Source organism: Octopus bimaculoides, unplaced genomic scaffold, assembly GCF_046866305.1.
Source record: "Octopus bimaculoides isolate indiv1 unplaced genomic scaffold, ASM4686630v1 contig144, whole genome shotgun sequence".
NCBI classification, from domain to species: Eukaryota; Metazoa; Mollusca; class Cephalopoda; order Octopoda; family Octopodidae; genus Octopus; species Octopus bimaculoides.
The window spans coordinates 33,272-43,594 of NW_028315394.1; the positions used below are offsets into that span (position 1 = coordinate 33,272).

Sequence of the window (10,323 nt, forward strand, 5' to 3'; positions counted from 1 at the left end):
CTTTGTTGGTCCTGTTCGTTTGGAATACGTTTAATTTGGAGTTTATGAGGCAGAATTTAACCAGTGTTCATAAATTTCTGCCTTGTGCTTGTTTTTGATGATGTTCCAGAAAGTAACCTTTCTGGCTTTAAGTTTTTCATTCTATATGTGTATAATGCGGTTTTTAATTGATAGTGGAGGGGGATGGGCTTCTATCTTGTGTATCATCTTTAGGTGGATTTTCATTTAAGCAATTATTATGTGGTAAAGAATGAAGAGTGGTGCATAATTTGGACAAATGTTGATTGAGCTGTTGCAGGGATTGTTCTTTCTCTTCTTTTCCTCTTGTGTGGAGCGAGTGAGTTCATCAGTGTTGCTAATCAAAAGTCTCAAATTCGTGTTCATCTCTCTCAGTTCCTTAAGAGTCTCTTCATTCCTTAAGAGTCTCTTCGTCTCAAGAAGATTAAGTTTGTCCAAAGACACCTGGAAAAGGTTTAGTTTTTGAAAGCATTATATTTTGGTTGCCTACTTCCATGAGAGTTACCTTGTCTGTTGGAATACATTTTTAGATTACTGGCGTGTACAATACATGCTCACACATGTATGTATGTGTATATATATATATATATATATATATATATATATATATATATATGTATATATATATATAGGTAAGTGGTAGGTTTGCCTCGATCCTTCAGGGGTAGTCTGAAGCATCCAAGCAACCAGGGGATGTTTAAATCCGGAGGCACTCCTGGGGATCACCTGTATGGGTACCGTCATGGGAAGAGGGCGTCCAGAGGCAGGTAATATGTTGCTTAAACTGTAGTTTATGCATTTACTTGGAGGACAATCAGTAAGTTGTCATAATAGTGTTTGGAGTGTGGATATGTGTATACATATGAGTACGTACATGCACATATATGTTTGTGTGTGTGTATGCCCATATACATGTTTGTGTGAGTGTGTATGTATGTAGACATTATGAACACAGGAGGTGTTTCTTTCTTTTTTTTATAAATCTCCTTTTACAAAACCACTACATTATAGGGATGTCAAAAAACCGACACCGGCCCCTAAGTGATGGCCTTGAAAAATTCTGTTTTAGTCGAATGAATCGAATCCAGCACTTATTTTGGTCTGATTTGCTGAACTGCTAGGTTATAGGAGCATAAACACCAACACCAGTTATCAAGCAGTGATGGGAGACAGACACACAGACATGAGGAGACACACACACACATATATATATTCGATGGGCTTCTTTCAGTTTCCATCCACCAAAACCACTCACAAGGCTTTGGTCGGCTTGAGACTATAGCAGAAGACACTTGCTCAAGGTGGCACGCACTGAAACTGAACCCAGAACCATGTGGTTGGGAAGCAAGCCTCTTACTACACATAATATATGACAAAGATGGTGGGATAGGCTGGAAGTATAAGGTAAGTGATGACGTATGAACGGTCAAGGGGCCTTGCAAGTAAGACAGACATGTGAGCAGAAGGACAACTAGTGCGTATGACTTTTGCTTTCGGGCTTTCGCTTGGGACAGACATGGTGACCCCGCAAGAGTTCAGGGAAATTGGCGTTAGGTTCTGGCCAGAGGTTAGGTCAGTGTATCCTAAGTGGACAGTATAAATGTTGCGAGAGGACCCATGTGACAGATGAACCAAGCTTTTTAGCCCATTTCACACACCTGCTTATACCCACTGATCCACTGACTTGTACGAGTTAAGGCAGCTGGTGTATATATATATATATACAAACATATATGCTGTGTGTAGCATCGTGTGAAAGAGGGAGGCTAGTATATATTATATAAAAAAAACTTTAAGGCGCTGCTCCAGCATGGCCGCAGTCTAATGAATGAAACAAGTAAAAGAAAGAAAGGAACATGAGAAAAAAACCCCCATACATTTCGTACGTATACCTGCGGCTAAAGACACGCAGCTAGCTTTACTGATTGAGTGTGACAAGGGACGGATTGATGTCTAGCAAGATATATTTAAACGAAGTCTATGAAAAGCATTCGACAATCCAGAATCGACCCACCCTCTCTGATCGAAGTAACCACGTCTCGAAGGTAAATTCTTCCATTTATTGTGAGATGATGGGGGGTGGATTGGTTCGCAAAAGTCTTGCTTCGTCTCGACGTTTCCATGGAACCTTTGATTTCTTTGTAGGATGCCAAGAAGATTCCGTCCAGATTCTCTGTTGTCGGCTGAATTCCTGATTGCTGTTTCTAAGTTATTTGGGGATGTAAGGTCGGTGGAGTTGCCTCCCCTTGTCCGTCTCTGGTTTGTGTTCGATAAGCCTGGGTTCATTTCTGTGTATGTTTTTGCTTTATTTTCCTTCAGCAAGGGCTTATCCGATGCCTATTCTACGATGAACTGTGTTTCGTAGTTAATAAACAAATTGCTTTGTCTTTGCCAGCCTTGTAGCGAGTTTGTTTCTTCAGCTTCACAAGTTGTTTGCCACAGTTTAAAGACACTTTCCAAGCGTTGACCATCTCAATGTTTCTTTAATTCGTTGTAGATTTCCTCATCTATGTTCTTCAATTTTTCTTCATTGCTCAGCGCTCTAAGCTTAAGCAGTTCTATTTCTGTCTTCATGTTTTCCAAGTGTTAGTTTCTCCCATAATTGTCTTTGTTGGTCCTGTTCGTTTGGAATACGTTTAATTTGGAGTTTATGAGGCAGAATTTAACCAGTGTTCATAAATTTCTGCCTTGTGCTTGTTTTTGATGATGTTCCAGAAAGTAACCTTTCTGGCTTTAAGTTTTTCATTCTATATGTGTATAATGCGGTTTTTAATTGATAGTGGAGGGGGATGGGCTTCTATCTTGTGTATCATCTTTAGGTGGATTTTCATTTAAGCAATTATTATGTGGTAAAGAATGAAGAGTGGTGCATAATTTGGACAAATGTTGATTGAGCTGTTGCAGGGATTGTTCTTTCTCTTCTTTTCCTCTTGTGTGGAGCGAGTGAGTTCATCAGTGTTGCTAATCAAAAGTCTCAAATTCGTGTTCATCTCTCTCAGTTCCTTAAGAGTCTCTTCATTCCTTAAGAGTCTCTTCATTCCTTAAGAGTCTCTTCGTCTCAAGAAGATTAAGTTTGTCCAAAGACACCTGGAAAAGGTTTAGTTTTTGAAAGCATTATATTTCGGTTGCCTACTTCCATGAGAGTTACCTTGTCTGTTGGAATACATTTTTAGATTACTGGCGTGTACAATACATGCTCACACATGTATATATATATATATATATATATATATATATATATATATATATGTATATATATATATATATATATATATATATATATATATATATATATGTATATATATATATAGGTAAGTGGTAGGTTTGCCTCGATCCTTCAGGGGTAGTCTGAAGCATCCAAGCAACCAGGGGATGTTTAAATCCGGAGGCACTCCTGGGGATCACCTGTATGGGTACCGTCATGGGAAGAGGGCATCCAGAGGCAGGTAATATGTTGCTTAAACCGTAGTTTATGCATTTACTTGGAGGACAATCAGTAAGTTGTCATAATAGTGTTTGGAGTGTGGATATGTGTATACATATGAGTACGTACATGCACATATATGTTTGTGTGTGTATGCCCATATACATGTTTGTGTGAGTGTGTATGTATGTAGACATTATGAACACAGGAGGTGTTTCTTTCTTTTTTTTATAAATCTCCTTTTACAAAACCACTACATTATAGGGATGTCAAAAAACCTACACCGGCCCCTAAGTGATGGCCTTGAAAAATTCTATTTTAGTCGAATGAATCGAATCCAGCACTTATTTTGGTCTGCTTTGCTGAACTGCTAGGTTATAGGAGCATAAACACCAACACCAGTTATCAAGCAGTGATGGGAGACAGACACACAGACATGAGGAGACACACACACACATATATATATTCGATGGGCTTCTTTCAGTTTCCATCCACCAAAACCACTCACAAGGCTTTGGTCGGCTTGAGACTATAGCAGAAGACACTTGCTCAAGGTGGCACGCAGTGAGACTGAACCCAGAACCATGTGGTTGGGAAGCAAGCCTCTTACTACACATAATATATGACAAAGATGGTGGGATAGGCTGGAAGTATAAGGTAAGTGATGACGTATGAACGGTCAAGGGGCCTTGCAAGTAAGACAGACATGTGAGCAGAAGGACAACTAGTGCGTATGACTTTTGCTTTCGGGCTTTCGCTTGGGACAGACATGGTGACCCCGCAAGAGTTCAGGGAAATTGGCGTTAGGTTCTGGCCAGAGGTTAGGTCGGTGTATCCTAAGTGGACAGTATAAATGTTGCGAGAGGACCCATGTGACAGATGAACCTAGCTTTTTAGCCCATTTCACACACCTGCTTATACCCACTGATCCACTGACTTGTACGAGTTAAGGCAGCTGGTGTATATATATATATATACAAACATATATGCTGTGTGTAGCATCGTGTGAAAGAGGGAGGCTAGTATATATTATATAAAAAAAACTTTAAGGCGCTGCTCCAGCATGGGTGCAGTCTAATGAATGAAACAAGTAAAAGAAAGAAAGGAACATGAGAAAAAAAACCCCATACATTTCGTACGTATACCTGCGGCTAAAGACACGCAGCTAGCTTTACTGATTGAGTGTGACAAGGGACGGATTGATGTCTAGCAAGATATATTTAAACGAAGTCTATGAAAAGCATTCGACAATCCAGAATCGACCCACCCTCTCTGATCGAAGTAACCAAGTCTCGAAGGTAAATTCTTCCATTTATTGTGAGATGATGGGGGGTGGATTGGTTCGCAAAAGTTTTGCTTCGTCTCGACGTTTCCATGGAACCTTTGATTTCTTTGTAGGATGCCAAGAAGATTCCGTCCAGATTCTCTGTTGTCGGCTGAATTCCTGATTGTTGTTTCTAAGTTATTTGGGGATGTAAGGTCGGTGGAGTTGCCTCCCCTTGTCCGTCTCTGGTTTGTGTTCGATAAGCTTGGGTTCATTTCTGTGTATGTTTTTGCTTTATCTTCCTTCAGCAAGGGCTTATCCGATGCCTTTTCTACGATGAACTGTGTTTCGTAGTTAATAAACAAATTGCTTTGTCTTTGCCAGCCTTGTAGCGAGTTTGTTTCTTCAGCTTCACAAGTTGTTTGCCACAGTTTAAAGACACTTTCCAAGCGTTGACCATCTCAATGTTTCTTTAATTCGTTGTAGATTTCCTCATCTATGTTCTTCAATTTTTCTTCATTGCTCAGCGCTCTAAGCTTAAGCAGTTCTATTTCTGTCTTCATGTTTTCCAAGTGTTAGTTTCTCCCATAATTGTCTTTGTTGGTCCTGTTCGTTTGGAATACGTTTAATTTGGAGTTTATGAGGCAGAATTTAACCAGTGTTCATAAATTTCTGCCTTGTGCTTGTTTTTGATGATGTTCCAGAAAGTAACCTTTCTGGCTTTAAGTTTTTCATTCTATATGTGTATAATGCGGTTTTTAATTGATAGTGGAGGGGGATGGGCTTCTATCTTGTGTATCATCTTTAGGTGGATTTTCATTTAAGCAATTATTATGTGGTAAAGAATGAAGAGTGGTGCATAATTTGGACAAATGTTGATTGAGCTGTTGCAGGGATTGTTCTTTCTCTTCTTTTCCTCTTGTGTGGAGCGAGTGAGTTCATCAGTGTTGCTAATCAAAAGTCTCAAATTCGTGTTCATCTCTCTCAGTTCCTTAAGAGTCTCTTCGTCTCAAGAAGATTAAGTTTGTCCAAAGACACCTGGAAAAGGTTTAGTTTTTGAAAGCATTATATTTCGGTTGCCTACTTCCATGAGAGTTACCTTGTCTGTTGGAATACATTTTTAGATTACTGGCGTGTACAATACATGCTCACACATGTATGTATGTATGTTTATATATATATATATATATATATATATATATATATATCATCATCATCATCATCATCATCGTTTAACGTCTGCTTTCCATGCTAGCATGGGTTGGACGATTTGACTGAGGACTGGTGAAACCGGATGGCAACACCAGGCTCCAGCCTGATTTGGCAGAGTTTCTACAGCTGGATGCCCTTCCTAACGCCAACCACTCAGAGAGTGTAGTGGGTGCTTTTACGTGTCACCCGCACGAAAACGGCCACGCTCGAAATGGTGTCTTTTATGTGCCACCCGCACAAGAACCAGTCCAGGGGCACTGGCAACGATCTTACTTGGCTTGCCGGGTCTTCTCACGCACAGCACATTTCCAAAGGTCTCGGTCCGTAGTCATCGCCTCGGTGAGGCCCAATGTATGAAGGTCTTGCCTCACCACCTCAGCCCAGGTCTTCCTGGGCCTACCTCTTCCACGGGTTCCCTCAACTGTTAGGGTGTGGCACTTTTTCACGCAGCTATCCTCCTCCATTCTCACCACATGTCCATACCAGCCCAATCGTCTCTCTTGCACGCCACAACTGATGCTTCTAATGTTCAGCTTTTCTCTCAAGATACTTACACTCTGACGGGTATTCACATTGACATTACACATCCAACGGAGCATACTGGCTTCATTCCTTGCGAGCTTACGTATGTCCTCAGCAGTTACAGCCCATGTTTCACTGCCATGTAGCATGGTTGTTCGTACGCATGCGTCATACAGTCTGCCTTTTACTCTGAGTGAGAGTCCCTTTGTCGCCAGCAGGGGTAAGAGCTCTCTAAACTTTGCCCAGGCTATTCTTATTCTAGCAGCTACACTTTCAGCGCACCCACCCCCACTACTAACTTGGTCGCCCAGATAGTGGAAGCTATCAACTACCTCTAGTTTTTCACCCTGGAATGAGATAGAAGTTGTTTCCTGTTTGTTTGCAGTCTTTATTGCACCTGAACATCTGCCACAAACAAAAACTAACTTGCTAGTTAACCTGCCTTTGATGTTGCTGCACCTCTTATGTGTCCATAGCTTGCACCGGGTACATCTTATAGAGTTACTACCTACTCCTTTTCTACATACTGAGCAGGGCCATCTACCTGAAGGGGTTTGTGTTTTATCTACCTTCCTACTTATTAGGCCCTTCAATTCTAGACCTTGCTTCCACACCTGAAACTTCTCCTCTAGTTCTGATAGTGACTCCGCAATTAGGGCAAGGTCATCAGCATAGAGGAGCTCCCAGGGGCAACCTGTCTTGAACTCCTCTGTGATTGCCTGGAGGACTATGGTAAATAATAGGGGGCTGAGGACGGAACCTTGGTGGACCCCTACCTCTACCCGGAATTCATTGCTGTACTCATTTCCAACCCTCACCTTACTGGCAGCATCTCTGTACATGGCTCGCACAGCTCTCACTAACCATTCTTCTATCCCAAGTTTCCTCATTGACCACCAGATAAGGGATCGGGGGACCCTGTCAAAGGCTTTCTCCATGTCAACGAAAGCCAGGTACAGAGGTTTATCCTTAGCTAGGTATTTCTCCTGCAACTGTCTCACTAGAAATAAGGCATCAGTAGTGCTTTTACCTGGCACGAACCCAAACTGCATCTCATTTAATTGATTCGCTCCCTAATTAGTTGGGCTATGACCCTCTCTGTAACTTTCATAACCTGATCTAACAGCTTGATGCCTCTGTAATTATTTGTATCTAAAGCGTCCCCTTTACCTTTGTAGCAGTTGACTATGATGCTGCTACACCAGTCATTGGGTATGACTCCTTCGTGTATCACCTGGTTCGTAATATGGGTGACTAGGCTATAGCCAACACTGCCAGATATTTTGAGCATCTCTGCAGTGATTCCTGATGGGCCGGGAGCTTTCCCGGTCTTCATACTCTTAATTGCTTTATCTACCCTGGTACTATCAACTCGGATAGCTGGTCCCTCTATTGGGTCGACATACGGCAGGCTCTCTTTCTCCCATTCATTCTCTTTATTAAGCAATCTATCGTAGTGGCATCTCCAGACCTCTTTCTTTGCAGCCTCATTTAGTGCAAGCGTACCATCATCCATGCGAACACATTTCTCTCCTACAACATCACTATTCTCTCTCCTACACTGTCTTGCAACACGAAATACCTCGAGTCTTTGGTCCTCACGGCGCAGAACATTGGCAAATCTTTCCTTATCTGCTTCCCCTCTGGCTAAATAAACCTGTCGCCTAGCCTCCCTTCTGGCACATTGGTACAATTCCCTGCTACCACCGTTCTTCCAGTCCTTCCAAGCCTGTTTCTTTTGTCTAATAGCCATGTCTACCTCCTTGTTCCACCACCACGTTACTCTGGGTTGGGAGGGGACCTTACACCACCCACAAATCTGGTCGGTGGCTTTCAACAGGTTGTCCCGCAGAAATCTCCAATTGTCTTCCACGTTGTATGATGCTTTTTAGCCCATTTCACACACCTGCTGTAAAGCGGTTGGCATTTGGAAGGGCATCCAGCTGTAGAAACCTTGCCAAATCAATTTGAGCGTGGTGCAGCCTCTTAGCTTGCCAGTCCTCAGTCAAACCGTCCATGGGAAGCAGAATTAAATGATGATGCTTTATTCACAATTTTATAAACTTCTCTCTCACGCTTCCCCTCTTTTTCTCTCTTGTTCTTCACTTTTCCCTTCAACCAATCACATGAAGAAGGCATTACAGTCAGACGAAATAACTAAGGAATAAGACTGAGTTAAAAAGAATTCCACGTTTCACTCGCAGCCTCCCCGACTTCAGCCAATCACATGACAGCCTCACGAATGGGCTGAGTAACGGAGGAAGAAGCAGAATTATTATAAGATTGAATTTTCGTTACCAACCCGGCTGAAACTGGCTCTGGCTCCAACTACAAATGTTGTGTTGTTTTTAGAAGTTCTCAATTAAAATCTCCCACCATACCTTAGTCACGTTCTGTTCCTAAAACTGGCTGAATGATAACTGAGTTATTCAATACAGAGCATCTCGAAATAAATGCACCACTGGGAATGATGTATATTGGCTAATACTGGGTTGGGTACACAAGAAAGTTTTAATATAGAGTTGCACATATTAGTGGATGATCAGTTTGTAATTCTGGATCATTTCCTTGTATCCAGAATAATGTGGCTCCTGGCCTTGCCCGGTTCCATGGTGGTAATGTAAAAAGCATCCTGAACACTATTTATTTATTTACTTATATATTTATTCATTTATTTATTTATGTATTTATTAATTTATATATATATATTTTTTATTTATCTATATTTTTATTTATTTATTTATTTATATATATATATATATATATTTATTTATATGGTGTGGCTCCTGGCCTTGCCCAGTTGCTCCCAAGATGTCCAGCCGATGCCAGCAGACAAAATGGATGGTAAATGAGGATAGAATTTATCTATTTTGTATTGTTATTTTGTCTTTTTCGGGATTTGTGGTTTTATTGTCTAATCTTTTTTTCTTTTTTTTTTTTTTTCTTTGTCTTTGCAGCTTTTCCACATAGATGTTGGTATCATCATCATCATCATCATCATCGTTTAACGTCCGCTTTCCATGCTAGCATGGGTTGGACGATTTGACTGAGGACTGGTGAAACCGGATGGCAACACCAGGCTCCAGTCTGATTTGGCAGAGTTTCTACAGCTGGATGCCCTTCCTAACGCCAACCACTCAGAGAGTGTAGTGGGTGCTTTTACGTGTCACCCGCACGAAAACGGCCACGCTCGAAATGGTGTCTTTTATGTGCCACCCGCACAAGCCAGTCCAGGGGCACTGGCAACGATCTCGCTCGAAAATCCTACGGGAGCCAGTCAGGCGGTACTGGCAACGGCCACGCTCAAAATGGTGCATCTCATGTGCCACCCGCACAAGAGCCAGTCCAGGGGCACTGGCAACGATCTTACTTGGCTTGCCGGGTCTTCTCACGCACAGCCCATTTCCAAAGGTCTCGGTCCGTAGTCATCGCCTCGGTGAGGCCCAATGTACGAAGGTCTTGCCTCACCACCTCAGCCCAGGTCTTCCTGGGCCTACCTCTTCCACGGGTTCCCTCAACTGTTAGGGTGTGGCACTTTTTCACGCAGCTATCCTCCTCCATTCTCACCACATGTCCATACCAGCGCAATCGTCTCTCTTGCACGCCACAACTGATGCTTCTAATGTTCAGCTTTTCTCTCAAGATACTTACACTCTGACGGGTATTCACATTGACATTACACATCCAACGGAGCATACTGGCTTCATTCCTTGCGAGCTTACGTATGTCCTCAGCAGTTACAGCCCATGTTTCACTGCCATGTAGCATGGTTGTTCGTACGCATGCGTCATACAGTCTGCCTTTTACTCTGAGTGAGAGTCCCTTTGTCGCCAGCAGGGGTAAGAGCTCTCTAAACTTTGCCCAGGCTATTCTTATTCTAGCA

General features: G+C 42.1%; 1 long non-coding RNA gene across 1 annotated transcript in view; it reads left to right on the forward strand.

Annotated features, from left to right (window-relative positions):
- Window positions 1-4,590: 4,590 nt before the first annotated feature.
- LOC149129134 (uncharacterized) overlaps window positions 4,591-10,323 on the forward strand; it is a 29,550-nt gene continuing 23,817 nt past the window's right edge. The window contains exons 1-2 of the long non-coding RNA XR_016240413.1: window positions 4,591-4,740; window positions 9,398-9,416. This is a non-coding gene — a long non-coding RNA (uncharacterized LOC149129134). The remainder of the gene's footprint in view (window positions 4,741-9,397; window positions 9,417-10,323) is intronic.